This window comes from Macrotis lagotis, chromosome 1 (assembly GCF_037893015.1).
Source record: "Macrotis lagotis isolate mMagLag1 chromosome 1, bilby.v1.9.chrom.fasta, whole genome shotgun sequence".
In the NCBI taxonomy this organism is placed as follows: domain Eukaryota; kingdom Metazoa; phylum Chordata; class Mammalia; order Peramelemorphia; family Peramelidae; genus Macrotis; species Macrotis lagotis.
Window position 1 is genome coordinate 518,991,785 of NC_133658.1, and position 26,299 is coordinate 519,018,083.

Sequence of the window (26,299 nt, forward strand, 5' to 3'; positions counted from 1 at the left end):
TATGTATGGGGTTTTGAAACCCTAACCCAAAATGACTACTCAGAGTCCTCTCAAAGTGGCAGCAAAGAGTTAAGATTTAATTCGGTTCTTGCAAGAAGCGGGACAGTTCCTAACTCTCTATGAAAGAGAGAGCAGCAAAAGCCGAATTACAGAAGCTGAAGCAGGGTTAAAAAAAACCACAACCCATTCCCCCTCCATTTTTCTGCTGCCCCTTAAAACATTTCTTCAAATTTGATGGTCCGAAGAGAAGGGAGGTGCACCTAAGCTTTCCCAGGAGGGTCTGTCTTTGTTTACATCTTATATAGTTAGGGTGACAATTTTTCTAGCCGGAGATCTGAGTTCTCATGCTCACCTGATTCTTGAGAAATAGAAACTGAGGCCTATGACTTAGACTAATTTAACACTATGTTTCTGAAAAGTCAGCACTTTTGCCCCTCACACCTAGATTATAAACCTGGGTGACTGGAAAGATGATCATGGCCATCCACTCATTTATACCTATCCAACTTGAGCATCTCTTGTCCTAGAAATTTGGGGAAGGAAGGAAGGCCAGGGTTTAAGGGGAAGAAGTACATCCAATCTGCTGTATCCCTTTATTAAAATATGATATGTATGGCTACCACTGGAGAAGAGGGCTATCTTTAGGCCTTGATCTCACTGAGTTAGTAGATTAACTTTTAAGATAACCCATAATTCTGATTAGGACACTGTTATAATTTCTCCTATGTTAAACATCTTAGTTATGTTTTGCAACAGATTGCAAAACATAGCATATATTTCTTCATTGCCCTTTTAATGAATCTCAGCTCTTTGTCTATTAATATTAACATTCCATTACTCCTAGACATAACTGGAGAGTCATCACTGATACTTAAAAATTTTTTTCTTTCAAGAAGAAACTTAGGGTCAATATAAAGAATTATGTTATCCTATGTTATTTGCCATCTTATTATCCTCTTTCTGTTCAATTATGGTTTCCCCTTTGCAATTTATATTCAAGATATATTTGCTGATGGAAAAGCTGTATGTGTTATCCATCCAATCATATCAAAATCTGAAAAATCAACATTCTTCCTCTGCTTTTTTTTTTTGCCTGAACTCTTTTGGTTGATTATTGCTATCATTTGGAAGACTTGTCAATCTTCTAGGACTTGATGCAATTAGCACGTTGCCATTTACAAACAGGAATACCTGGAGGAACTTGAATTTGCTGTAATTTGGACTTTTAGTTTAGCTTGAATACCCTCCATGAGAATAGGACTTGATATTAATAACCAAATGTGATCATCAAACAAATTTTTCTTTTTGTTACATCTTTCACAGTCTTATAATTTGGACATATACAAGGAAAACCCTTGTTACAGAGGAGCTTTTAAAGCAATGTTTTGTTCTTCTGAATCAAATATTTATTCATAATCAAGTAAAATGGAGAATAACTTTTTTTTCCTACAATTTTCAGGCAATTACATGATTGTAAAAGTATGGTCTACAGTAGAGTGCAGTTGTAATTCCTCTTCTCACAGTTTTGTAATGGGGTGGGGTTGGGATAAATAGTAGGATAATTGGTAGTCTGTGGAATGCTCAGCCTACTCTCTGGTCTCTTCCTGGGAAACATGCTCACCTCTGAAGGACTTGTTGCTTCAGGAATGCAGTAATCCCTGACAGTTTCTTGGTACTATACACCTGGATGGATGAATGGATTTGGGGAGGGAGTCTATGTCAGACAGAATTTTCCATTAAGCCAGGAAGAGTGGCCCACTCTGTGGACTTGAAAGGGAGTGATTCCAGTATTTCCTTTCCCTCTCTTGACATTTACAGGTGATGTAAAGATTCTCAAGCCTCTCCTAGGAGAGATGGGAGATGTGTTGGTGTCCTCCCCCCATTCCAGTAAAAATGTCAAGCCACTCATAGATCATAGCCAGAGACAGGGATTTAAGCAGGAATATCAAACTTGGGTCTTATTTTTCTACCTTATGTTTACTTCCCCAGCATAGGTGAATAATGATCCTGGGTGGACATGGTCAGCCTTGTGGTTCAAGAGGTCAGGAATATCTCAGTCTTTTGATCAGAATGGACTGGAAACAGGAAAGCATTCTAAAGTAAAGGGGGTGACTGACAACAGAAAGAAAAGTAAGCTTACATACTCCCTTAGCCTGGCTCATTAGAAAACATAAACATTGAATAAGACAGGGCAAAGCTGAATAGGAGGTGAAGTGCCAATTCAGTGGTTCCATAAATTGCTTCATTTATGATGTTTTAAACCTCAACCTCCCAGGAGAGTGTAACAATAGTTACAATTCATGACTACTTCTCATGTGAGTCTTTCTTAATATATGCTTGAGATAAACATGTATATAGGGCTGTGTGTGTGTGTGTGGGGGGGGGGTGTGTGTGTGTGTGTGTACCTGATCTCCAATGTATATCGAGTAGCTTTTTTCCTCTCTACCTTTGGGAAGACCCTAGACCTGAGTCAAATACATTTTTTTTAATTTTCCAAATCCATTCTTTAAGTAATTTTCTTTGGTGTTCTGGAGTGGAGCATAAGCCAAAGAGTATGAGAAAATGAGCCTGACACTCTTTCACACACATACCCTATTAGAGAGTCAGGTTTCCCCAGAACTAAACCTGGCTCACTCATGGGTCCAGAGCAGACCGTAGTGTAGGAGAAGAGAGAGTGCCTCAGCTCCCTGGATCAAACAGCACCAAACTGAAATCCTGAAGGCATGTAATCCCAAAGGGGATTAAATATTCATGGATAATTGGAATTAAGCCCTGACATCCCAGAGAAGCTACTAAGTATAACAATAACTGGTTGCTGCATCCTGATTCAAGTTTTTTCTCACCCCTTTGGAATCATCACATCTTTCAGATGTCTTGAGAGTCAATTTAATCAAAATTCCTAAATATTTGTCTCCTGCAGCACATTTGATCTAGTCTAATCATCCCATGTTTGTTTTCTCTGTTGCCATTTCCATTTCCTCATCCAGCATGACTAGATTCTAGGACTGTTTTGTTAAAAAGTTGAAATCTAGTAGTTCCACTGTCCTTAATTGTGAAAAAGATTATTATAAAATTCTTTACAGATCATTTGCACTTTTTCATCTCTTTGTCTTAACCCTTCTAGTTTCATACTTAAATGTCTTGAGGATGATTTTGCTTAGGAAATTTTCTTTGGACTTCTGCTTTCTCTCACTGTTTCATAGAGCCACACTACTCATAATGTTTCATCATATCTCTCCATGGAACTTTAAAAATGAACTTCTACTTTAAGCCAGTTTTGTCCTTCACAGCTATTTCTCTCCACATGACAAGAAGAATGTGTTATCTATCTGAGGGGCTTTAAAAAAATTTATCTCCTTGCTTTGATATCCATGTTAATATTCATGATTTAAGTTCTTTTTCCATTAGTCAATACACATTTATTAAGTGCCTGTGGTGAGGGGAATAATCCCAAAGAAAAGTAAAAGATAGTTACTTTTGAGAAGTTCACATTTAACAGGGAAGACAACAAACAAACAACAGTGTACAAAAAAAAAAGTTATATTACAAGATAAACTGAAATAATCAACAAAGAAAAGGCATTAAAATAGGCAAATTGGAAAAGTTTTCCTGTAGAAGGCAGGAGCTTATCTAGGAACTGAAGAAAATCAGGAGGTGAAGATGAAGTAGGAGAAGAGTATAATTTATGCCAATGCAACAAATTAATGAGTATGGGATCAACACTTCACTAGAGACCTTCTAAGTTTCCAGTGAAATATTTATTGTTGTGTCAATCAATTCTACCAGTTTTATATCCACTTAACTCTCCTATTATTGAGCCCATATTTTTTCCATTTTTGTGCAAAAAAATTTAAAAAAGCATGAAAGATTTTGTTAAATATACTGCAAAACTCAAGGTAAACCATAATCAAACAATCTCTTGAATTATCAATCTATTAACCATTTCATATAAAAGAAATGAGTTTGGTCTTGAGCCAGGATTGTTCTTTGTGTTTTCTCCTGGAAATTCACTAAATATTACTTTAGAAATTTATTCTAGAAGTTTGCAGGAAGGAAGTCAAGTTTGCTAGCCTGTAGTTTTCAGATTCTATTTCTTCCCCTTGTTTGAAAATTGGAACACTTTGTACCTCACCAGTTCTGCATTCCATTCCCCATAATCTTTTAGAGACCACAGGTCTCCTTCCTAGACAAGTAAGACTTGGTTGATCTGTCACACGTCTCTCTTCATTTTCAGTCCACCCTTCCCTCAACTGTCCAAGTAATCTTCCAGGGTGCAGATCTGACTACAAAGCAACAAACCTTCTCTTTAGCATTCAAAACCCGGCAGTCACATCTCCCAGTTGTACTTTCATCCAAGACTGATGCCATGAATTCCTCTGGGTGCTCTCTTCTTATCTTCTTTATTATTTATCTTAAATATCAAAGTAGTAGACTTTTTTCTATTATTTTCATTCCAAAAATCATTCTCCTTGGTAGAGAAAAAAAAAATCCAACATAGGATCAAGCAGTTCTTTACTCTTTCCATCATTCATTATCATGGCACCATCTACTCCAGGCAATAATCTTATCTTATCTCTGATCCTTGTTTTTCCTCCTCCTCCCCTAGAAATTTTTAAAATTCTTTTTTCTCTTCCTTAGTTTTATTCATCGCTGTCAGCTCATTCTAGACTTAAACACTCCTGGTACTATTTTTAAAGGACCATGCTTCATCTTTTTATTCTTCTTCTGATATCTGCCTACTTTTCCATCTTCTTTCCATAATTTTTTAAAATCTAAATTGGTTGGTAAGTTTTCTGTGTATCTATATTGTTTTTTTTCAGGCAAACCTCCAGTTTCTTACTTCACAAATATTTTTCTTTTTGTATTTTAGCATTGAGGCACTGCTCCTAGACTTACAAAGGATGAGTGTTGTGCCACCACCTGTTCTTTATCCAGGCATGCACTTTGAACTACTTTTAGTTCAGCAGAACCTTGCCTTTAAGGTCCATTTCTCTCACCCATTGGTTCTTTAAGACTCCTTCCTCATCACCTGTAGAGAAAATGCTTAAGGCTCCAGTCTCCCATTGGGGAAAAAGTAAGAGAGGTACTAAATGTGCAGTATGTATAAAGTAATTTCCTGTCACAAAAAGACATCTGAAACAATAAAGACTCACAAAGCACATTTACACAATTCAGTCATTTTACTCATAACCACCATCAGAATTTGCAAGAAGGATGATGGCCAAACCTCATCAGAACAGTTTCACAAGACTATTGATGAAGCATTTAATATTTTACTTTGGCTCTTCCTCATTATCCTTACAACTTTGCTGGTAAAAATGCCCAGACATAGGGCATTCTTGTTAGCTATTGTCTTCTCCAATGCAGAAGCTTGCCACACCAATAATCAATTCCAAATAGACCTGACTGAAGGCCTCCAGACCTTTTGAATTCATGAGACTGAAACATAGTGTCTTGTTTGAAGAACAGCAAGTATGCCAGTATCACTGAATCAAAAGGTTAATTAGGGGAGTGTGTGATATAAAAAAGACTGAAGAGAGGAATGGACAAATTATGAAGGATTTTGAATGCTAAAGAAAAGATTATCTATTTCGTAGTCAGCTCTGCACCCTAGGAAGATCACTTGGAACAGATGAGTGAAGGGTTGCCTGAAGTGAAGAGAGATTTGTGACAAACCAACCAACAGGCTTACTTCTCCAGGAAGGAGTAAATGAGGGCCTTCAATAGGGAGTAGAAGGGGTATGCATGATATATTAAAAAGTAAAAAATTAAGACTTTGGCAAAAGATTGAATATGAGTGCTGAGTGAAGAGTACAGGATGGAACAAATAACCTCATTCCATCCTCTCTCCTGAAGCAGATTTTTTTTCCTCTGACATCTTCCTCACCCCCCCCATTTATCTTCAATCTCTCCTTATCTATTGTCTGCTTCCTTGCTGCCTATAAACATATTTTTTCATTCTCAAAAAACCCTCACTTGATCCATTCATCCCCACTATTTTCCTATAACTCTCTTGACATTTGTAGCTAAACTTCTTCAGAAAGTCATCTAGGGTAGTTGCCATCATTTCCTTTCCTCTTATTCTCTTCTTATATTTAATTTTTCAATTACATGCAAAGATAGTTTTCAACATTCATTCTTTTGCAAGCTTTTGAGTTCTACATTTTTCTACCACCTTCCCTTCCTTACCCCTTCCACATGGAAACAATTTGATAATAGTTGTTCATGTACAATATTTATTTTAAAATTTTATTTAAGTGACTTGCCCAAGGTCGCTACCCCTTGTACAATCTTTCTTAACATACTTCCATATTAGTTATGGTGTGAAAGAAGAATTAGAACTAAAGGGAAAAAATTCTGAGAAGGAAATAAAAAACATAAAAGAAGTTGTAAAAAGTGATCTTAGTATTCTTAGCTCTGCATTCAGGATCCTTCATTTTTTCTCTGGATGTGGATGGCATTTTTCTTAATAGATCTCTCAGAATTGTCCTTGATCACTGAACTGCTATGAGAAGTTGCTTCCATGGTAGTTGATCATCTCACAATGTTGCTGTTAAAGTGTTTATATTCTGCTTCTGCTCACTTCACTCAGCTTCAGTTTATGCAAATCTTTCCAGGCATTTCTAAAGTCAGATTGTTTGTGATTTATTATAGAACAATAGTAGTCCATAACTATAGTCCATCTTGTACAGTCATTACTCTGATGGGCATTAAAAGAACTGTTTTACAAAATTTCCCTTTCCTCTTAAAGGGGAATTAATATTTTTGTTTTAAATTTTAATTTTACTTTCATTCCCTGTAGGGTAGGATAGTTTTTTAAACCCAATTGGCATTGCATGTTATTTCCTCTCCGAGCCAATCTATTAAGTAGATTTATTCAGTGTTTACACCCTTCCTTCTTTCCCACTACTATAATAGATCTTCGTGCCTCTTCATCTAGTGTTATTTATCCGCTAATGCCTAGCCTTCTCCCTGTATAGTCTTTCTTTTTATGTTTTTATTATTTTAACTTTGTTTTGTACTTATTAACCCTTTGTCAAATATACTCCTTTTGTGTGTTTTGTAGAAGTACTATTCTCAAAGGTTGATGGATTGCTTAAATGATTGATAAGCAGCATTACCTCATAGTCACTAAGTACCTTCCCCTCTTCTGTCTCATTAGAAATACACTTCTCAAGAATCATGAATCACATTAAATGATAATCACTTTATACCTTACCCCATTTTCAAGTACCCTTCATGGATCCACAATCTTCATGAGGCAAAGGAACATGCAAAGCCAAATCATTTCATGAACTATGAACCATTTATAGCACTCTGCAGTCTCCACCCCTCCTGCAGGCTTTTCCTTTTAATTGTAACTAAAATGTCAAATAGAGCAAATTTTATTTGTGATGTTTTCATGTCTAGTCTCTCTAAGTATACTCTTTCCTTCTGTCTCTAATTCCAGCCCTACAAAATATCAACCAAAGTATCAAATATACTCTCTCCCTGTGTCCTTTTAGCATCCCAACTATGGTATTAAACCCTTGTTAACTAAAGTATGAATTATCACTTCTTAGTCTCTTTGCATTCAACCCTTCTAAATATGCTCCCACCTTCTTCCCTATTGTCCTACAACCCTCTTTAATTAAGATATCTAGTAAGGTAAGGTCACTTGATTTAATTATCTATATAGATAGAGTCTCTTGGTACTCTAAGTACTAGACATTCTGAAGGTCTCTCTTAAGGACTTTAGAGTTGATTGTAAGGTATGGGAGAGCCTGGCACAGGACTGCCCAGCATAGGGTGCCCTCATCAGAGAAAGAACTGAGCTCTGAGAGCAAGGTAGAAAGTAGATCAAAGGAAACATGAGATACATAAGTTTATATCTGTTACAAAATTTCACAAATACTTCTATTAGTTTTACAATGTCTTTCTTCTTCCTTAACCCTTTTCTATTTTATCGTTTTTTTTTCATAAAACTAACTCTTAGTTTTATCTTTTAGTTCAATAGCTTTCTTACTTTCAATTTCTCCTTTGATTTTAGATTTTCTAATTTGGTATTTGAGATTTTCTATTTGTTTTTTTTCTAGTTTTTTGAGTTGCATACCCAAATCACTGATTTCCTCCTCTATTTAATTCATATAAACATTTAGAGATATAACATTTCCCTAAAAAAAACTGTTTGGCTATATCCCACAAGTTTTTGTAGAATTGTCATTGTCTTGGATGAAATTGTTGATTATTTCTATGATTTGCTGTTTGTTTCATTCATTCTTTAAAATTAGCTTATTTAGTTTCCAATTAATTTTAGTTTATCTTTCCTTGGCCCTTTATTACATGTAATTTTTATTGCATCATGATCTGAAAAGGATGCATTAAATATTTATGCCTTTCTGCATTTGATTGAGATTTTTATGCTCTAATACTTGGTCAATTTTTGTATATATACAGCATATCCTTTTTATCCCTACTCATTTTTCTCCAGAGAACTAGCATATCTAAGTTTTCTAAAATTCTATTCACTTTCTTAACTTCCTTCTTGTTTATTTATGCTTAGACTTATCTAACTCTGAGAGAGGAAGGTTGAGATCCTCCACTATTATAGTTTTGTTATCCATATCTCCCTGTAGTTCATTTACCTTCTTCTCTATGAATTTGGATGCAAAACTACTTGGTGCATATATGTTGCATAATATGATACATAATCAATATTTTCATATTGATATTACTTCATTGCCTTTGGTACCTTTTAAGAAGATGTAGTTTCCTTCCTTATCTCTTTTATCTTTACCCCTGTGTGTACCTCAAATGTTTTTTTTTTATAAACAACATGTAGGGGCGGAGCCAAGATGGCGACATGAAGGGATCTAGTCTTAGGAGCTCTCTGATAAAAACTCATAAACTAAGGACTCTAACTAAACTTTCGAGAGACAGAACCCACAAAGGGACCCAGTGAGGCAGTTCTCCTACTCAAGGTAACCTGGAAAAGAGCAGAAAGGCTCTGCTACCTGGGGTAGGAGGGGCGGCCCACCAGAGGGGTGGTCCACCAGAGCCAAAGAACTTGAGCCTTCTGGAGGCAGCCCCAGGGCGCTGGGAGCTGCAACTCACAGCAGCCGGGGAGTCTCCTGAGCTGCACCCCGGGGAGCACTGGCACAAAGTGGGGGAACAACGAGAGACCTCTGCCAGAGCGAGCATATGGAGCCCAGCCCTTGGGGCACACAGGGAGCAGCTTGGTCTTTCAGCAGCCCAGACCCTGAAACAGAAGCAGGTGGAGCCTGTAAGCAGGAGCAGCCAGGGCATGAGCCCATTGAGCTGAGGAAGGGGAGTGAAGAGAGAGAGACTGCCTAGCTCTGTCCTCTGCCTCTGGAACGAGACTCTGGGGTTCTGACCACATTCAGATCCTGATTGCAGTCTAGGTGCCTCCATAGAACAACAGGCCCCCCCCCACCTCAGCCCTCAGCCCCGTGGCAGAGGGGGGCGGTTATGGTCATTCACAGACCAGGAGGGGGGACAGAACTTCACACACTGAGACCCTTGTGGGAGTGTTCCAAAAGCTCAGGAAGCACCCCCAAAAAACAGGCTTAGGCTGGGAAAATGAACAAGCAAAGAAACAAGAGGAAGACCACTGAAAAATATTTTGCAAATGAGCCCAAGAAGGATCAAAATACTCAGTCTGAAGATGAGGAAGCACAAGCTCCTGCATCTAAACACTCCAAGAAAAACAGAAATTGGGCTCAGGCTATGATAGAGCTCAAAAAAGACTTTGTAAATCAAATCAGGGAGTTGGAAGAAAAACTGGGAAAAGAAAGGAGAGAGGTGCAGGAAAAACATGAAAATGAAGTCAGCAGCTTAGTCAAGGAAATCCAAAAAAACGCTGAAGAAAATAGCATGCTAAAAAACAGCTTAGGTCAAATGGATAAAACAGTTCAAAAAGTTATTGAGGAGAAGAATGCTTTAAAAAGCAAAATTGGCCAGATGGAAAAAAGAGATAAGAAAACTCTCTGAGGAGAACAAATCTTTCAGACAAAGAATAGAATTCAGGCAGATTGAATTTACCAGAAATCAGGAATCAATACTTCAAAAACAAAAAAATGAAAAATTAGAAGAAAATGTGAAATATCTCATTGAAAAAACAACTAATATGGAAAACAGACTTAGGAAAGATAATTTAAAAATTATTGGAATACCTGAAAGTCATGATCAGGAAAAGAGCCTTTACATCATTTTCAAAGAATTACTACAGGAAAATTGCCCTGATATTCTAGAAGCAGAGGACAAAATAGAAATGGAGAGAATCCACCAATTCCCCCGAGAAAGAGATCCCAAAAAACCAAGCCCCAGGAATATTATAGCCAAGTTCCAGAACTCCCAAGTCAAAGAGAAAATATTACAAGCAGCCAGAAGGACACAGTTCAAATATCATGGAGCTGCAGTCAGGATCACACAGGACTTAGCAGCAACTACATTGGAAGCTCGTAGGGCTTGGAATACAATATACTGGAAGGCAAAAGAGCTTAGAATGCAGCCAAGAATGAACTACCCAGCAAGGCTGAATGTCCTCTTCCAGGGAAAAAGATGGACTTTCAATGAACCAGGGGAATTTCAAATGTTCCTTTTGGAATGGCCAGAGCTGAACAGAAGGTTTGATCTTCAGATACAGGACTCAGGTGAAGCATGGAGATAGGAGGAGAGGGGGGAAATATGAGGGACTTAATGAGGATGAAATATGTATAGAAAATGTATAGAATGTATAGAAAATGTATAGAATGTATAGAAAATGTATAGAAAAATGATACTGATAATATTCATATGAACCATCTCAGTTAATAGAGCAGGTAGAGGGAGCTTTTATAGTTGAAGCACAGGAGAAAGCTGAATTCGAAGATAAAATATGGTGTAAAAATGGAGTCAATAGGAAAAAAAGGGAAATGGAAAGGAAGAAAGAAAAAGGAGAGGAGGAATAGTCCAAGATATTTCACATAATAAGATTTTTTTTATTACAATGAGCTATTGCAATGATATGGAAGGGGGGAGGCAAGGGGGAATGAGGGAACCTTTGCTCTCATCAGAGATGGCTAGGAGAGGCAATAGCAAATAAACTCAATGGGGTATAGACATCTGGAGTAAGAAGGAGGGGGGAGCAAGGTGAAGGGGTGGGGATGTGAATAAAGGAGGAGAGGATGGCCCATGGCGGGGGAGAGTGGTCAGATATAACACATTTTCTTTTTTACTTCTTGCAAGGGGCTGGGATTGGATGGCCTGCCCAGGACCATAGGGCCAGGTGGATTCTGTGCCTAAGGGTTGGTATGGGGGCTCAGGGCTTATTGGCCACAGGACCAGGGATCTGTCTGCCACTCAGCGACCCTACAGAAGAGTCAGAGTGAAAGGAGAGAGAAAATATAGTACATGGTAGTGGAGAAATAAGAAAGGAGGGAGTTTCAATTAACAATGGCAACGTTGGAAAAATATAGAAGTAACTTTTGTGATGGACTTATCATAAAGAATGTGATCCACCTGTGACAGAGTTGTTGGTGTTGGAACAAAGACTGAAGCACTTTTTTTGTTATTATTATTTGGGGGAGGGTGCAGGGCAAGTGGGGCTGGGTGACCTGCCTGGGGCCACATAGCAGGGTGATCTTTGGGTGTCTGGGGCCGGATTCGGACCCAGGTGCTCCTGGCTCAAGGGCCAATGCTCTGTCTGCCACCCAGCCACCCCTACTATTATTACTATTTTATTTTATTTTGGGTCTTTTTTTTTCTTCTTTTTGGTTGTTGCAGGGCAGTGGGGATCAGGTGGCTTGCATGTCACAAGGCTGGGTGATTATTGGGTTTACGAGGCTGGATATGGACTTGGGTGCTCATGGCTCCAGGGCTGGTGCTTCTGTCCATTGCGCCACCTGGCCATACCTACAATTATTACTATTATTTTTTTTAATTTTAATTTTTTTTCTCTCCCCTTTACTTTTTTCACCCAAGCAAGTCTATCTATATTCATGGGGGGAGGGGTATTTTGTTTACTTGTAAACAAGAATATTTTATTAATGTAAGAAAAAAACATTTGTACAAAATGAGAATAAAAAATAAATTAAAAAAAACAAGTAGGATTTTGGTTTTTAATCCACTCTGTTCTGTTTCTGTTTTATGGAAGAGTTATTCCACTCATCTTCCCAGTTAAGGTTACTAATTCTATATTTTCTTCCATCCTCTCTTCCCCCTCTTTGTACTCTCCTTTCTCCTTATCTCTCCTCACTAATGTGTTACTTCTAATTATTGCATCTCTCAATCCACCCTCCCTTTTATCAGCAATCTTCTCTTTTCTTCTTGTCCCCTTTTACTTCATTTTTTTTTACTTTTACTTTAACATTACATTTACTTTTACTTATCCCTTCCTTCCCTTTTATCAGTTTCATCTTTTCCTTTCTTCCTCTTCTACCCCTACTTCCCTGTAGGATAGTATAAATTTCTAAACCCATTTGGTAATGTATATTATTCCCTTTTATAGTCAAAGATGTTGAAAGATTTACTCAGTGCTCACACTTTCCCTTGTTTCCATTTACAGTAATAAACTTTTGGTTCCTCATCATATGATGTTATTTATCCTTTAATGCCTTCTTCTCCTTGTATAATCCTCTTTTTCATATATTAATTATTTTATATCTGTCTTATACCCACAATCCTCTATCAATGTATACTCCTTTTATCTATCCTGATAGAAGTACAATTCTCAAGAGCCATAAGCATCCTTACATCATAATCAATTTAAATTCATCCCCTCTTTCCAAGAACAATCTTTCCAACTGCCTCAAATAAATACATCCCTCAAGAGCTAAGAGTTTGATCACATCACAGTTAATTTATATCCATAAGCTCTTTTTAAATAATCTCCTTTTCACTGACCCAATAGGAATACAAGAATTAAAAGTCTGATCATATCACAGTCAATTTATACCCATACATTCTGGTCTAAATATGTTCCTTTCAACTGCCCTAAGAGAAATGCAGTTCTGAAGAGTTCACTAACATTCCCCTTCCCCCACCACCTTCCATTTGCTTTTTTGCACTGCTCTTGAGTCTTTTATTTGAATTTTCTGTTCAGTTATGTTTTTTTTTAAATCAGGTTAAGTTTGAAAGCTCTCAATTTTGTTGAAAATCCATCTTTTTCCCCTGAAAGAATATATTGAATTTTGCAGGGTAGTTGATTCTTGGTTGTAATCCAAATTCATTTGCCCCCCCCAGAATATCATCTTTCAGACCCTCTGATCTTCAATGTTAAAGTTGAAAAATCCTATGTAATCTTGACTGCTTCTTCTTGGCTGCTAGCAGTATTTTCTCCTCTAACTGAGAATTCCAAAATTTTACTACAAATATTCCTTGGAGTTTTTATTTTGTAATTTCTTTGTGGAGGTGGTTTCTTTCAAGAATTAATCTTCTTCTTCTAGGATATTAGGGCAGTTTTCCATGATAATTTCCTGCATGATATTTCTGACCGTAGCTTTCAAGTAGACTAATAATTTGGAAATTATCATTCCTGAATTTATTTTCCAAGTTAGTTATTTTTCCTAAGAAGTATTTTACATTTTCTTCTATTTTTTTCAGCCTTGGTTTTTGTTTGATTGATTCATGATATCTCACAAAGTCATTCATTTCCATTTGTCCAATTCTAGTTTTTAAGGTTGTATTTTCTTCAGTTAGCTTTTTTGTTTCCTTTTCCAGTTGATTAATTTTATTTTCCATTTTCCTTTTTAAATTATTGTTTTCTTCAGTTAATTTTTTCATAATTCTCCTGCATTACTATCATTTCTTTTCTCCATTTTTCTTCTTCCTCTCTTCTTTGATTTTTAAAAACATTTATGAGCTCTTCTAAGAGGTTTTTTTTGGGAAATTGAGACTAATTCATCAACTCCTTTGAGCTCACATTTTGTCACTGCTTTCCTCTTCTGAGATGGCATTTTCATCACCCCTATCAGAATAATAGCTGTCAATGGGTAGTGCTCTTTTGGGGTTTTTTTGGTCATTTCATTTTGTTAGTTGAGCTCTTTACCTGTAGAATAGGGGTTTTTTTTTGTTTTTTTTTTTGTTTTTTTTTTGCTGGTGGCTGGGGTTCTAGTCCCTAGCTTTCCACTCTGGTGGTTCCTTTACAAGGGTAGCTAGCTCATCACACATTGCCAAGGACTTGAAGCCTTGCTCCCTCAGCTGGAATTGTGACCTTCACTGCTGGTGGAACTAGGCTGAAACCTTAATTGCACGTGGCTAAAGCCTCTCAGTTAGCTTCCTAGCTCTCCTGCCTACATTTGGTTATATTCCCCTTTTACCCATGTGACAGATCTTTTCTTGAAGTCCTTCCAAGATACATCACTAATAAGTTGTTTCACTGTTTTGTTTTGTTTTTTTGGTGGGTTCTGTTACTTTAGGATCTATTTAGAGGCTTCATTCAATTTCTCATTCTCTTCTTAGCTCTCTATAGTTTGACTTCCAACTTCATCATTCAAGAGAAAGTGCTCACTCCAAAGTTATCAATGATATCTTAACTGACAAATATAAAGACCTTTTCTCTATCCACATCCTTCTTGACCTCTCAGGCCTTTTTCGCTGTTGATCACTCTCTTCTCTTGACACTCTCTTTTCTCTAAGTTTTTAGGACATCATTCTCCTGGTTCTCTTTCTACCTATTTGATCATTCCTTCTCTGTATTCTTTGGTGGTTCTTCATTCAAGTCAGGCCTGTTTACTGTAGGTGTCCCACAGGGCTCTCTGACTTCGACTTTCTTATTTCCCGAAACCATTTCACTTGGTTATCTCAATGACTCTCATGTATTTAATTATCATCTAGCTGGCTTTCTCAAGGAGTTTAACTACAAATGTCAAGAAAGTTATGGGAAGATAGTGAGAATGAATGGATCAAGTGAGGGTTTTTTTTAAGGATGATGAAATATGTTTATAGGAAGCAAGGAAGTAGCCAACAGATAAGAGAAGGGAGATAAACGAGAGGGATGGGGAATGATGGGAAAGCCATCTCCTGGAAGAGATTGGATGGAATGAGGTCACTTATGCCTTCTGGACCCCTCACTCTCTCTATTGATACAATCAGATCCTGCCAGTCTCAATCTTACATCTTACATCTCTATCCTTACTTCTCCAACTACTTATTAGATATCTCATATTGAGTGATCTGTAGAAATAAATTCAACATGTATAAACTTAACTCATTATTGTTTCTCTGCCTTCCAAATTTATCTAACACTATTGAGGGAACCACATCATCCCAGTCCCTCAGGCTTGCAGCCAAGGCACTATCCTCAAATCCTCACTATCTCTTATCCACTTCCCCAGATCCAATGGGTTGCCAAGACCTGTCAATTTTCCTTTTCAACATCTCTTGAATTTAACTCTTTCTTTCTCCTCTGCTCCTGAAACCATCTTTGTACAGGCCCTCATTTCCCCAAGCCTAGCCTATTGCAATAACCAGCTGGGTGGTCTACCTGCCACAAGTTTCTACCCATTTTAGTCCTTCCCCCACTCAGCTGCTAATAGACTTTTCTAACATGCAACTCAGGCCATGTCATTCTCCTACTCAATAAACTCTAATAGCACCCTATTACCTCAATGTAAACTACATTGTTTGGTGTTCAAAACCCTTCATAAGCTGCTCCACCATTACCTTTCCAGTTCTTACATCTTTTACTTCCCCTGTCCCCACCTCCAACACATTCTTTGGATCTATTGACACTGGCATTTTTACTGCTGCTAAAACAAGACACTCCATCTCTCAGCATTGAGCATTTTCACAGGTTGTCCCTAATTCCTGGAATTCTTTCTGTCTCTCTGACTCTCTGTTTCTGTTTCTCTCTCTCTCTCTCTCTCTCTCTCTCTCTCTCTCTCTCTCTCTCTCTCTCTCTCTCTCTCTTTCCATATCTCCTCTTTTTTGACATCCTTATCTTCCTTCATGTACCCCCCAATCCTATCCTCTATAGGAAACCTTTTCTAATCCCTCTTCATTCTCGTGCCTTCTTTTTGTTGACTATTTTCAAGTCATCCCCTAGATAGCTTGTTTTTATATAGCTGTTTGCATGTTGTCTCCCCCATTTGAATGTGAACATCATCTCAAAGACAGGAGCTATGTTTTGCTACTCTTTATATCTCTGGAGCCTAGTATAGTGTTTGACAATTAGTAAGCACCTAATAAATACTTATTGACTGACTCACCTGTGTTATGAGCATGGGTTGCTGAGAGGATGGTGGTACTCTCAACTGTAATAAAAAAAATTAGGAAGAGGGGAAAGACAGTTTTGGATGTGTTGAGTTTACAGAACTTCCAGTTTGAAATATTAGATTGGAAATCAGCAAAGTGATTAGAGGTGGTTAAGTAGATTTGAAAATCATCAAGATAGAAATAATAATTGAAATAATGGGAGGTGATGAGATCACCAAGGGAAATAATAAAAGGGAGAAGAGGGCTCATGACAAAACCTTGAGGATGTCCATGTTGCTGTTGATGTTTGTTATACTCTCAAAGAGGACAATGACATCAGAGGTGATTCCATGGCATGCAAGCCAATTGATTTTAAGTGAGAGAGAGCTGTGCAAACTCACCAGTTGGATGAAGTTATATGAAGATCCAACAAAGGAAATTAAGAAAGAATAATCAAATGGGTTAGAGGAGAATCAGGAAATATCTAATGTCATGAAAGCTTAGAAAGAAGAGAATACTGAGGAGGAGATCAGCAATGTCAAAGACTTCATAGAGATCAAGCAAGATAAAGATTGAGGAAAAACACATTTAGATTTAGCAACTAAGAAATCATTAGTATCAAATTTCCATTATTGAGAGTTTATCAGCATTCACAGACTAACATTTTCTGTAGAATTTTAGGTCATAGGACACTACCATCCCTTTCTCTGAACCTTTGCAATCAGCAATATCAAACCTCAGGGCAACTTCAGAATATCCTAGATTTTTTTTCTCCTCTAACATGAATTCTAAGGTGCAGTGGTTATTTCTCGATAAGGTTCTCATCAAATCCACCCAAACAACCATTTTTTCTTATTTATGAGAATCATAATCCATAATCCTATTTACAAGAATTTCCCATTCCTCCTTCTTTTGAAAAAGAAGTCATCATTAAAGCAAGACAATGAATGATTAGCTTCTCTGCTTTTGGAAGAGAGATAGCTATGGATAAATAATTGAAGTCTGGTATCACTACTGAATTAAACTTGTTTCATATTTATGATTTGTTTACCGAATTTATCTTCTTCCTCCTTCTCAATGTTATATAGAACTTTCTGAAGATAATATTGTTTCTGTATTTGCCTAACTCATTTGAGTATTATCTACTATGCTCCTCTAGACTTCTACAATAAGTATATTTTAATATGAACAGTCCTGTTTCATTAAAGGTTCCTTGCCCCTCCCTCCTCTTTCAGAGTTAGCCTCAGTTTTACTTGGCTTTAAACTTTGCTTTAAACTTACATCCTTTTCCTTCTGTAATATAATATTCCCAGCTCTTTGCTCTTTTAATGTAGTGGCTGCTAAATTGTATGTGATCCTAACTGTGGACCCTCCATAACTGATTTGTTTCTGATTCTTTGCACTTTGGGGGGGGAGGGTCTAGAAGCTCTGAATTTTGGCTAAATGCTAATGAAAGTTTTCATTTTGTTGTGCCTTTTAGGAGACTTCTGGTGTATATTTTTTTAAATTTTTACTTTACCTTTTACTCTAAGAGAATTGGACAATTTTAAGAAATATGGTGTTTAAGCTTTTTTTGGGTAAATGACTTTTTTTAAGGTTTTTGCAAGTCAGTGGGGTTAAGTGGCTTGCCCAAGGTCACACAGCTAGGTAATTATTAAGTGTCTGAGGCCAGATTTGAATTCAGGTACTCCTGATTCCAAGGCCAGTGTTCTATCCACTGCATCACCTAGCCACCCCTGGGTCAATGACTTTTAAGTAGTTCAATGATTCCTAATTTTTCTCTCCTTGATCTACTTTCCATTATTTCTTTTATTTTTTCACCTTTTGATTTTGGTTTAATTTTTCTTTTTGTTCATGAAGTTATTGACTCCTGCTGACTCATTTTAATTTCAGAATGTTTGTTGTTTAGGCAAGGTTTTGTATCACTTATGCCAAACTATTAATTACTTTTGCAATTTTTTTCTTCCACAATTCTTATTTCTTTTCTTTTTTTTAAAGTGTTTTTGCAAGGCAATAGGATTAAGTGACTTGCCCAAGGTCACACAGCTAGGTAATTATTAAGTGTCTGAGGCCAGCTTTCAACTCAGGTCCTCCTGACTCCACTGCCACCTAGCTGCCTTCAATTCTCATTTCTTTTAAAATTTTTCTTCTAGTTCTCTCATGTTGTTTGTTTTTTTTTAATTAAAAACTTTTTTTTTACTTCTTGCTTCATCTCTTCCAGGAATTCTAAGTGTGTACCTTTGTCTGTGTTTTCCTCTGAAATGTTTATAGATATTTTCAAGTCATTTTCTTCTTCTGAAATTGTATCTTAATCATCCCTTTTTGTTGTTGTTCATTATTTCTTTTCATTTTTTTCTATCTGCTTTATGATTTCAAATTTTATGTTAGGGCCAGACTCAGTACTTCTAGAGACAAGTTCTGTGCCAAATCTTTTGCCCCTTTCTTGGAGGTATTGATTGTTGTGTTGTTCTAGACTCTTCGGGACAGCTCAGGCTGATGACTAGCCAGTTTTAAATGCTCCTAAAAGTGTCTGATCCAGGATAAAATGTGATCAATGCCTCCTGTCTGAATTTTTAAATTCCTAATCTGTTTCTGAGCAACAGTATACTGCCATTGGACTCATCCTGACAGTGTTGAATTCAAATAGAAATAGGAACCATTAATCCATACATAAGGATAAGCCTCTTGATTTTGATTTAAAATGCAATGTTTTCTACATTTTATTGTATTTTTATTTATATTCTGCTGCTTAAGAGTGACAGAGGTACAAGTAAGCTTGCCTTTGGTCTGAGATTCTTGTCCCAGTCATTCCTCTCAAGCTTCAGACTATGCTAGAAGCTGGAAGTGAGACCCAGCTTCACTCTTGGGTGTCCAAATCATACTGATTCTACTAAATTTTTAACTTTTTAGTTGTCTGCTCATAGCTCAGGAACTATAACCACTGTACTCCAGAAAGCCACCCCTGGAAGCCAGTCTCTAACTCCAACTACCCTGGATCCATGATCAGGGACAGGGTCATATGTGACAAAGCTGCCAATTGGCACCTGTTCTGACACCCAGTGTGAAGTGTCTCTGAATGGGTCTGGAATCTCTTCTTTCTCCAGTACATGATCTTTGCCTATATTAGGGTGCTACAACTAACTCATTTCTACTGGCCAAACCCTGTTGTCTGGACTGGAAAAGTAACTTAAGGGGACTTTTTTCTCAGATTTTCCCATCAGAATTTGTTCTGGTGTTTTTTCTAGATCTGTTTAGAGAAATTTAGTGATAGATGAGGGAGCTGAAGTTTACTGGACCTCTATTACACTGTTTTCTTAGCTTTTTCCTTTAGAGGATGGTCTTTGACATTTGAACCCTGTAGAGTAAAACTATTGCCCCTGCCATCCCCTTGGTCTCTGGGGTTCAGGGGCTTCTGCTTTTGTTTTTGTTTTTCTTTTTTTTGCTCTAATGGTCTTATCACTTGGAATTAATAATCTCAAAGGATTTTTGACTGCAGTGTTCGAAGCATTGTTTTTAGAAGTTCACAGCCAATTCAGGCAAAATATTCAGATGACTAACTTCTACCATTCTGATCTCCATAGGACAATTTGGGGAATCCAGAATCCTTTCACCTGACCCCTCCTATGATCTCAGGACTTCCTCTAACTGTCAATAGGTAAATTAGTACAGGAAGATTTTTTTCTTTTTGAATTTTTTGAATTTAAAATTTAATATAAAATAAGAAAAATGTCATGTGTACTGCAAAATATGAGAGGATTCATAATATAATGTAATACATTTCCATTTTAAGTAAGTTTATATAATAAATACTGTATTCAAAATTGTCCATCTTTTCTTTGCCTCCTTGTCTGTTCTCTGCTGTGAATTATTTACTTCTTTCCCCCTCCCTCACTTCCAATAGAACAACAATTAAATATGGATATATACAGACATATACATATATATGCACACTTATGTATCTGTATATATACAGATTCTCACATACATACATATATCCACCCATATATAGAAAATATATATACACATATACATAGATACAGACACATGCATATTCATTGAAATCTATATATTTAATTTGTATCTCTCATTTTAAAATTATTTTCTGAAAGCAGCACCCCCCCCACCCAGTCCTACTCTCTATTGCCCTTCCAAGAAGGAAGATTTTCTATGGTGCATCTGACCCCTTGTCCACATCAATTTATCAGGTTATGGACAAGAATTACTCTTCTCTTATTAGTACCTTTGCCTAACTTTTCTCTATCGCACAAGTGAATTTCCATTCCCTTCTTAAGAATAAACCAGAGGCAACAGGTTCTTAATGTTTAGAACCCAGATAGTTGGGGAGTAATTCTTGTTTCCTTGTTTTTTAAACAGGCTAAAATTGGAAACTAATTTAAATGTCTGTCATTCATAGGCAGCATGAACTTTGTTATGTGTAATTACTGAACACTCCTGCACTTTTATTAAGCAAGAAAATCTGTGTTTGTGATCTTAAAATCAATGTTTCCAAGTTTCTTTTTGTTCAAAACTTCCCCTTTGTTTGTATTGGCCAAACACAGTCATGGAAACTCTTGTGACACAGAGCTCAATTGAACAGTATTATTTGTCTTAAATGTTTATTGTTGACTAGCCCACTGTCTCCAATTTTTTTCCCTATCCTGTTTCAATGGGAGGAACCAAAGTCTTTTTTTCCCCAATGTTGATCTAAATTTTCAGTATACATAAGTCAGAATGCTAGGAAGGTTCACATATTAATTAAAATCTGAAATTCAGTAGGAGACAGCCTTGATTTACTTAACCAAATAAAGAAAAAAAAAATCAACACTCTGGGACAGTAAGTGAACAGCAATGACAGACATCAAAGCAAATTCCTCTCATTTATTTCTCCTCACTGGAAAGAGATTATTTAAAACATCCGGCTTTGAATTGAGGCTGTATTCAAAAGTGAGGATTCTCAGGACTTTGTAAGAAATTATAAAGAGACCTCAGACAAGAAAATCTAATTGCAAGCTTAATTTCTATTCACTTCATTCTATTCTTTCATCTTGTAAAATTTCAGATACAGTAGTCAGTTTTGTGGAATTAGTCAGTTTTATGGAATTGGGTTTGAACTTGTTTGGATACTGATTAAGACTGATCAGTTTAACTGATTCTATAAATGCACACAGTCTTCTATAGTAGCTAAACTCTGCATACACACACACACACACACACACACACACACACACACACACACACACATATATATTTGCATGGAAGCAGAAGGATTAAATCAGTTTGTTCAATGAAGTACTAATGTTTAGCCAGTTTTTTAAAAAGTACCTTTGTGGTCTGGATCTGAGATTTCTTCTTCACAACAAAAAAAAGAGGTTAGGAATTTATATTCACAGAATTTTGTTTTTTTTACTTTTTTAGCCATAGGGATGCAAAATGACAAGGGAAATAAATTTTATTTTATTTTCTTGCCATCCTTCCACTCTTTTCAACTTTTAAACTACATCCCTTGGCCCCATTCAATCCCACACAATCTCAAGTATGTATACATTCAGGTTGAATTTTGGCATGAAATACAAGTGCAAGTAAGGAATGTCTATGACATGCTTGCACACCTGGGTACCAAAATATCTTATACTGCTTAAGTGGTTCAATTCTTTTAACACATTATAGCTCATCTTTATATACAACATTATTCCTAAGATGATAATTGTGATAATAAGCTCTGTATTAGAAGATGCTTTTGGCTAAGTTCCTCCAAAGTCTGACTATATGCTTTATTATTAAAATGAGTAAGAAACTTGCTTAATTGATAAATACTCTCCTTACTAGAACAAGACTATAGGCAGTGAATAGAGTGCTGGGCCTTAAGTCAGGAAGACCAGAGTTCAAATACAACTTGAGACACTTCCTAGCTGTACAATCCTGAGCATGTCACTTAACTTATGTCTACCTCAGTTTCCTCATCTGTAACAAATGGAGGAGACACTAATAGCATCTACGTCCTAAAGTTGTAAGCAGCAAAAGAGAAAAGAATTATAACTCATTTAACATAATTCTTACCACATCGTAAACTCATATAAATGTTAGCTGGTATTTTTTATTAACAAAGCTTCTTCTGTCACCTTCCATCTCAGAGCTAGATTCTTTGCCTGATTGTGATAAACTTCCTCTATGTTAAGCTTGTAAAATATAGTAAGATCCTCTATGACTGATATAAAAGAACATATTGACATTATTGTAAATATTTTGAAAGTAGGTTATTTCATGAGAAACATTGTTATAGTGTATTTAAAAATGTCATTTTTCCTTGTTAAGGTATTGAGTTCTTGATCTTTGAAAAATGTTATTGCTTCTTTTTATGTAAGCAAAGTAGATTTTAAAAAAAATGTATTCCTGCCCTCAAATTGTTAATTATATTTTACAGAAAGTATCTCATTCTCATCTTAAATTTCAATCTAAATTAAAAAGACACAGAAAAATGGAATTTGGAATCATAACACATTACAAAGGATACTGAAAACAGAGTATTGGCCTAGAAGAGAGGGTGATGATTTATGGTCTTAATGGTAACCAGATTTGCCTCTTACCTCTTAACTTCCTGAGCCTTAGTTACTTCGTTTACAATGTAAATTATCTCTAGCATCCCTTGATTCAATGATTTTATTTCATGAATGAATATTTTGAACACATTTTATTTCAATATGCCATTTTAGAGCATCATTGCTCTTATTTTCATATTTTATTTTCTATAATTTTTAACTGCAAGTTTAAAAATATTTAATTTTTAATGAATGTTCTAAGGTTAGTATTAAACACAAACTGTAACTCTAACCTTCTTGCAAGTGATTTTTTTGGTTATAATTCAGTAAACCTTAGTTAAGTGGCACTGACAAAGCTTCTGGTTAATACAATGTCATAAAAGATCACAGAGGAGCCCAGTTGTCCTGCATATACTCTAGCAAAAAACTAAAAATAGGAATAGAACAAATGGTGATCAAGAAAACCAAAGAGTAACAATAGTAAATTCCTTCATCCAACCTAAGGCTGTACAGAAAGATGTGTAAAAAAAATCTGCCATACCTCTTCTCCAAGGTAAACAAGCAGGAAGAGTATCAATGCCAGGACCAGAGCATGTAACAGTCCCCTTCAAGGACACCTGAAGCCCAAATCACTATGTAGGAAAATGGCAGATGGGAAGGTCACAGCGTGCTTGGATGTAGAATTCCCAGCAAGATAATATTGTAGAAGATATTTTACTGGCGTCCCTCACTTTCTGAGATAAGTTAGCTCTTTTTCATAAAAAGTATCTAACTAGTACTTGAGCACTGATTGGGCCAAGGAACTATAAATCAGGCTATTGACATAATTTCCTAGTTTCCTGAAAATAAACAATTGCAAGGATCCTCAGCTAGACCCTGAAGCTTCAGGCAGCAGACCCAGTGGCAGTACCAAAACCAGAAAGCTGTGCTCAGTTGAATCATTTGGTATCTTGACCATTCTTATTGAATATATTCCCTTGTTATGGCTAAATAAATCTCCTCTTATTAATTGCTAATTTTTTTCACAAATGTTTTTTTTTTATTCCAATATCATATCTAAGCTATAAGGGGACTAGATTTAGTCAGGCTTTTCTTACAGTAGTTAGAAAAATGTAGGGCTCTGTCTATGTACCATAGGCCTAGAAGCTGGGAACACCCCAACCAGGCTTGAATCCTCAGAGATACAATGTGTGACACTCTAGAGGGTCCTAGAGACCACATAATTTTGAACTCAGATGATCCATGGAAACCTCTTAACTCCTTGAGTTGTAGACATTTCAGGACACTGGAAATCAATAGTAACTCTCAAAATATAGAGACCAGAACTAAAGGATTGACTTAACTCGTTCAGAGTTCTGAATGGAACCAGGTCTAACCTTGGCACAAAGTTCCAAATTAGGAAGTGTTTCTATAATTATGAGTAAAAAAGGCAGACCATGATCAAATATATGGATCAAAAGATTCCCAAGAAGTATAATCAGAAGAGGAGAGGATTCCTCAAGAATCAGAAGCACAGCTTTAAAGAGAAAAAAAAATTGGTAGAGGAACTACAACACTATCCAGAAGAAATGAAATAATTAAAAAGTGAGAGCATAATTGTTTTTAGAGAGGTGAGGGAAGAATTGGGAAAAGAATAATTTAAGCAGAATTTGGTATATATTTCCCAGGAAATATTCTACCTGAAAATTAGAATGAGACAATAGAATCGAATGACTCCATGAAATAAGAAATATTAGAACAAAATGAAAAGATTAAAAAAAAGGAAAAATGATCAGTATCTGCTATCCAAAACAACTAACCTGAAAAACAAGTGAAAGAGAGGAAATTAGAGCATCATTAGAATCCCTGAAAATGAAAGCAGGCAAAATCTATGGATGAAATATTTCAAGAAATTATAAATATAAACTATTGTGATTTATTTGAACAAGAGGCAAAGTGAAATTATAAAGAATATACTTTTTTCATACTGAAATCCCCAAATGAAAACTTTTAGGAATTTTAGAGACCAAACCCAGAACTTCCAGATTTTAAAAAAAAAGAATACTGCAAACAGGCAGAAAGAAAAAGTCCAAGTATCCAAGAGCCATATTCAGGATCATATTGGACTTTTCAGTTACTACTTTAAAAGCAAGAGAATTTTGGAATGAGAAATGTTGAGTTTCCAGATTAATTTTTAAATTAAGGATTAATTTTTAAAACTTGAGGTGACTTTGGTGGTGACATTGGTCTAAAATAATGTAAATAGCTTTGCATATGTTTATTATTGCTTTCATTTGTTAATAAATTATATACATATAGTAATTTTAATATTTAAATTTAAATAGCCAGACTGCTGTATGCATAGGCAGCCTTGTCCTTCTCCAATCCTTTTCATTTTAAACTTTTTAAATAAGATTTGCAAGACATTTGGCATAGACATTCTTATTGTCTTTTTTTAGATGTGCTGGTCTCTGGTCAGGAATCTGTCAAACCTATATGGAAAGCTATGATGCAAAAATCTAAATCGCATTCTCAGATACCACTTCTCATTAATATTGAGTGTGGAGAAAGTCCTTCAATTCCCTTTACTTTCTTCTCCCAAAGGAAGCTCAAGCTACTGTTGTAAGTCAGCTAACAGTTCCTCAGTAGAGGTAGATATATGACATTAACACTTTACAGTTTTACCTGTTAACTATATTGGGAGAACTAGAATGTGTACAACCATACATTTCCTAGATTTACTAGATCTTTTGGACTTTAGCTTGGAATATAGTTCTGAGCTGGGACAGAAAAGCAGAAAGAATGAATAGCTATTGTAGGTCTCCAGTCAGGGAGGGAATATTGCCCCAAGGGCTATAATAGATACAATATACTGACTGGAATGAGAATGAGTTAAGAGAGCTGAAAGAGGTAGGAACCAACCATATTCATAAATGATGCTATCAGGGTGAGACTAGAAACTGTAATTGAAGAAAATAAGTAGGGATAATCCAGTGGGTTTTTTCCTCCTAATTTACCAGAGTGATACATTAAAAACATTTCTTACCCATATTAAAATTAAAATTTCATTCCCTTCTATTCCTCTCAGTCCAAATAGAAAAAAAGGTAGAAAATGATTTCAACATTACTGTTACCTCCATTTTTTTAAGAAAGACAACCAGACCACCCATATCTATTCCTCTCCACGCCATATTCTCTGCTATCCCTAGGATTTTCTCTACCATGCTATAGAAATTTTCTCATCCTGGAAGTTTTTTCTCCATCCTTTAAATACTGATAGGGCAAATATCCTCCACCAACACAGCCTCTCCCTCTGCTTGATTTGATGCCAGGACCAACCATGTCTTCATTCCTCTTCAGACTACTCTTTTGACTCTTCATTCTCTACCATAATCACTTTACCTTCATTCCCACACAGACACACAGACACACAGACAGACAAACTACAACCAAGTATGGTATGGTTCACTCCAAGTACCTAATACCCCATGAAATTTATCCTGACAATGACAAATAGATGCAAATAATTTCCTCAGCTAATATTTAAATTTAATTACTGAAAATTAAAATTACCTATAATTATTTTAAGATATTTTAATTTTTTTGGAATT

General features: G+C 36.2%; 1 protein-coding gene across 1 annotated transcript in view; it reads right to left on the reverse strand.

Moving 5' to 3' along the window:
- Positions 1 to 23,424, reverse strand: part of MID1IP1 (MID1 interacting protein 1) — a 41,736-nt gene extending 18,312 nt beyond the window's left edge. The window contains exon 1 of the mRNA XM_074214180.1: positions 23,251 to 23,424. The gene's annotated coding sequence lies outside the window, so the exon portion shown is untranslated. The remainder of the gene's footprint in view (positions 1 to 23,250) is intronic.
- Positions 23,425 to 26,299: the final 2,875 nt, after the last annotated feature.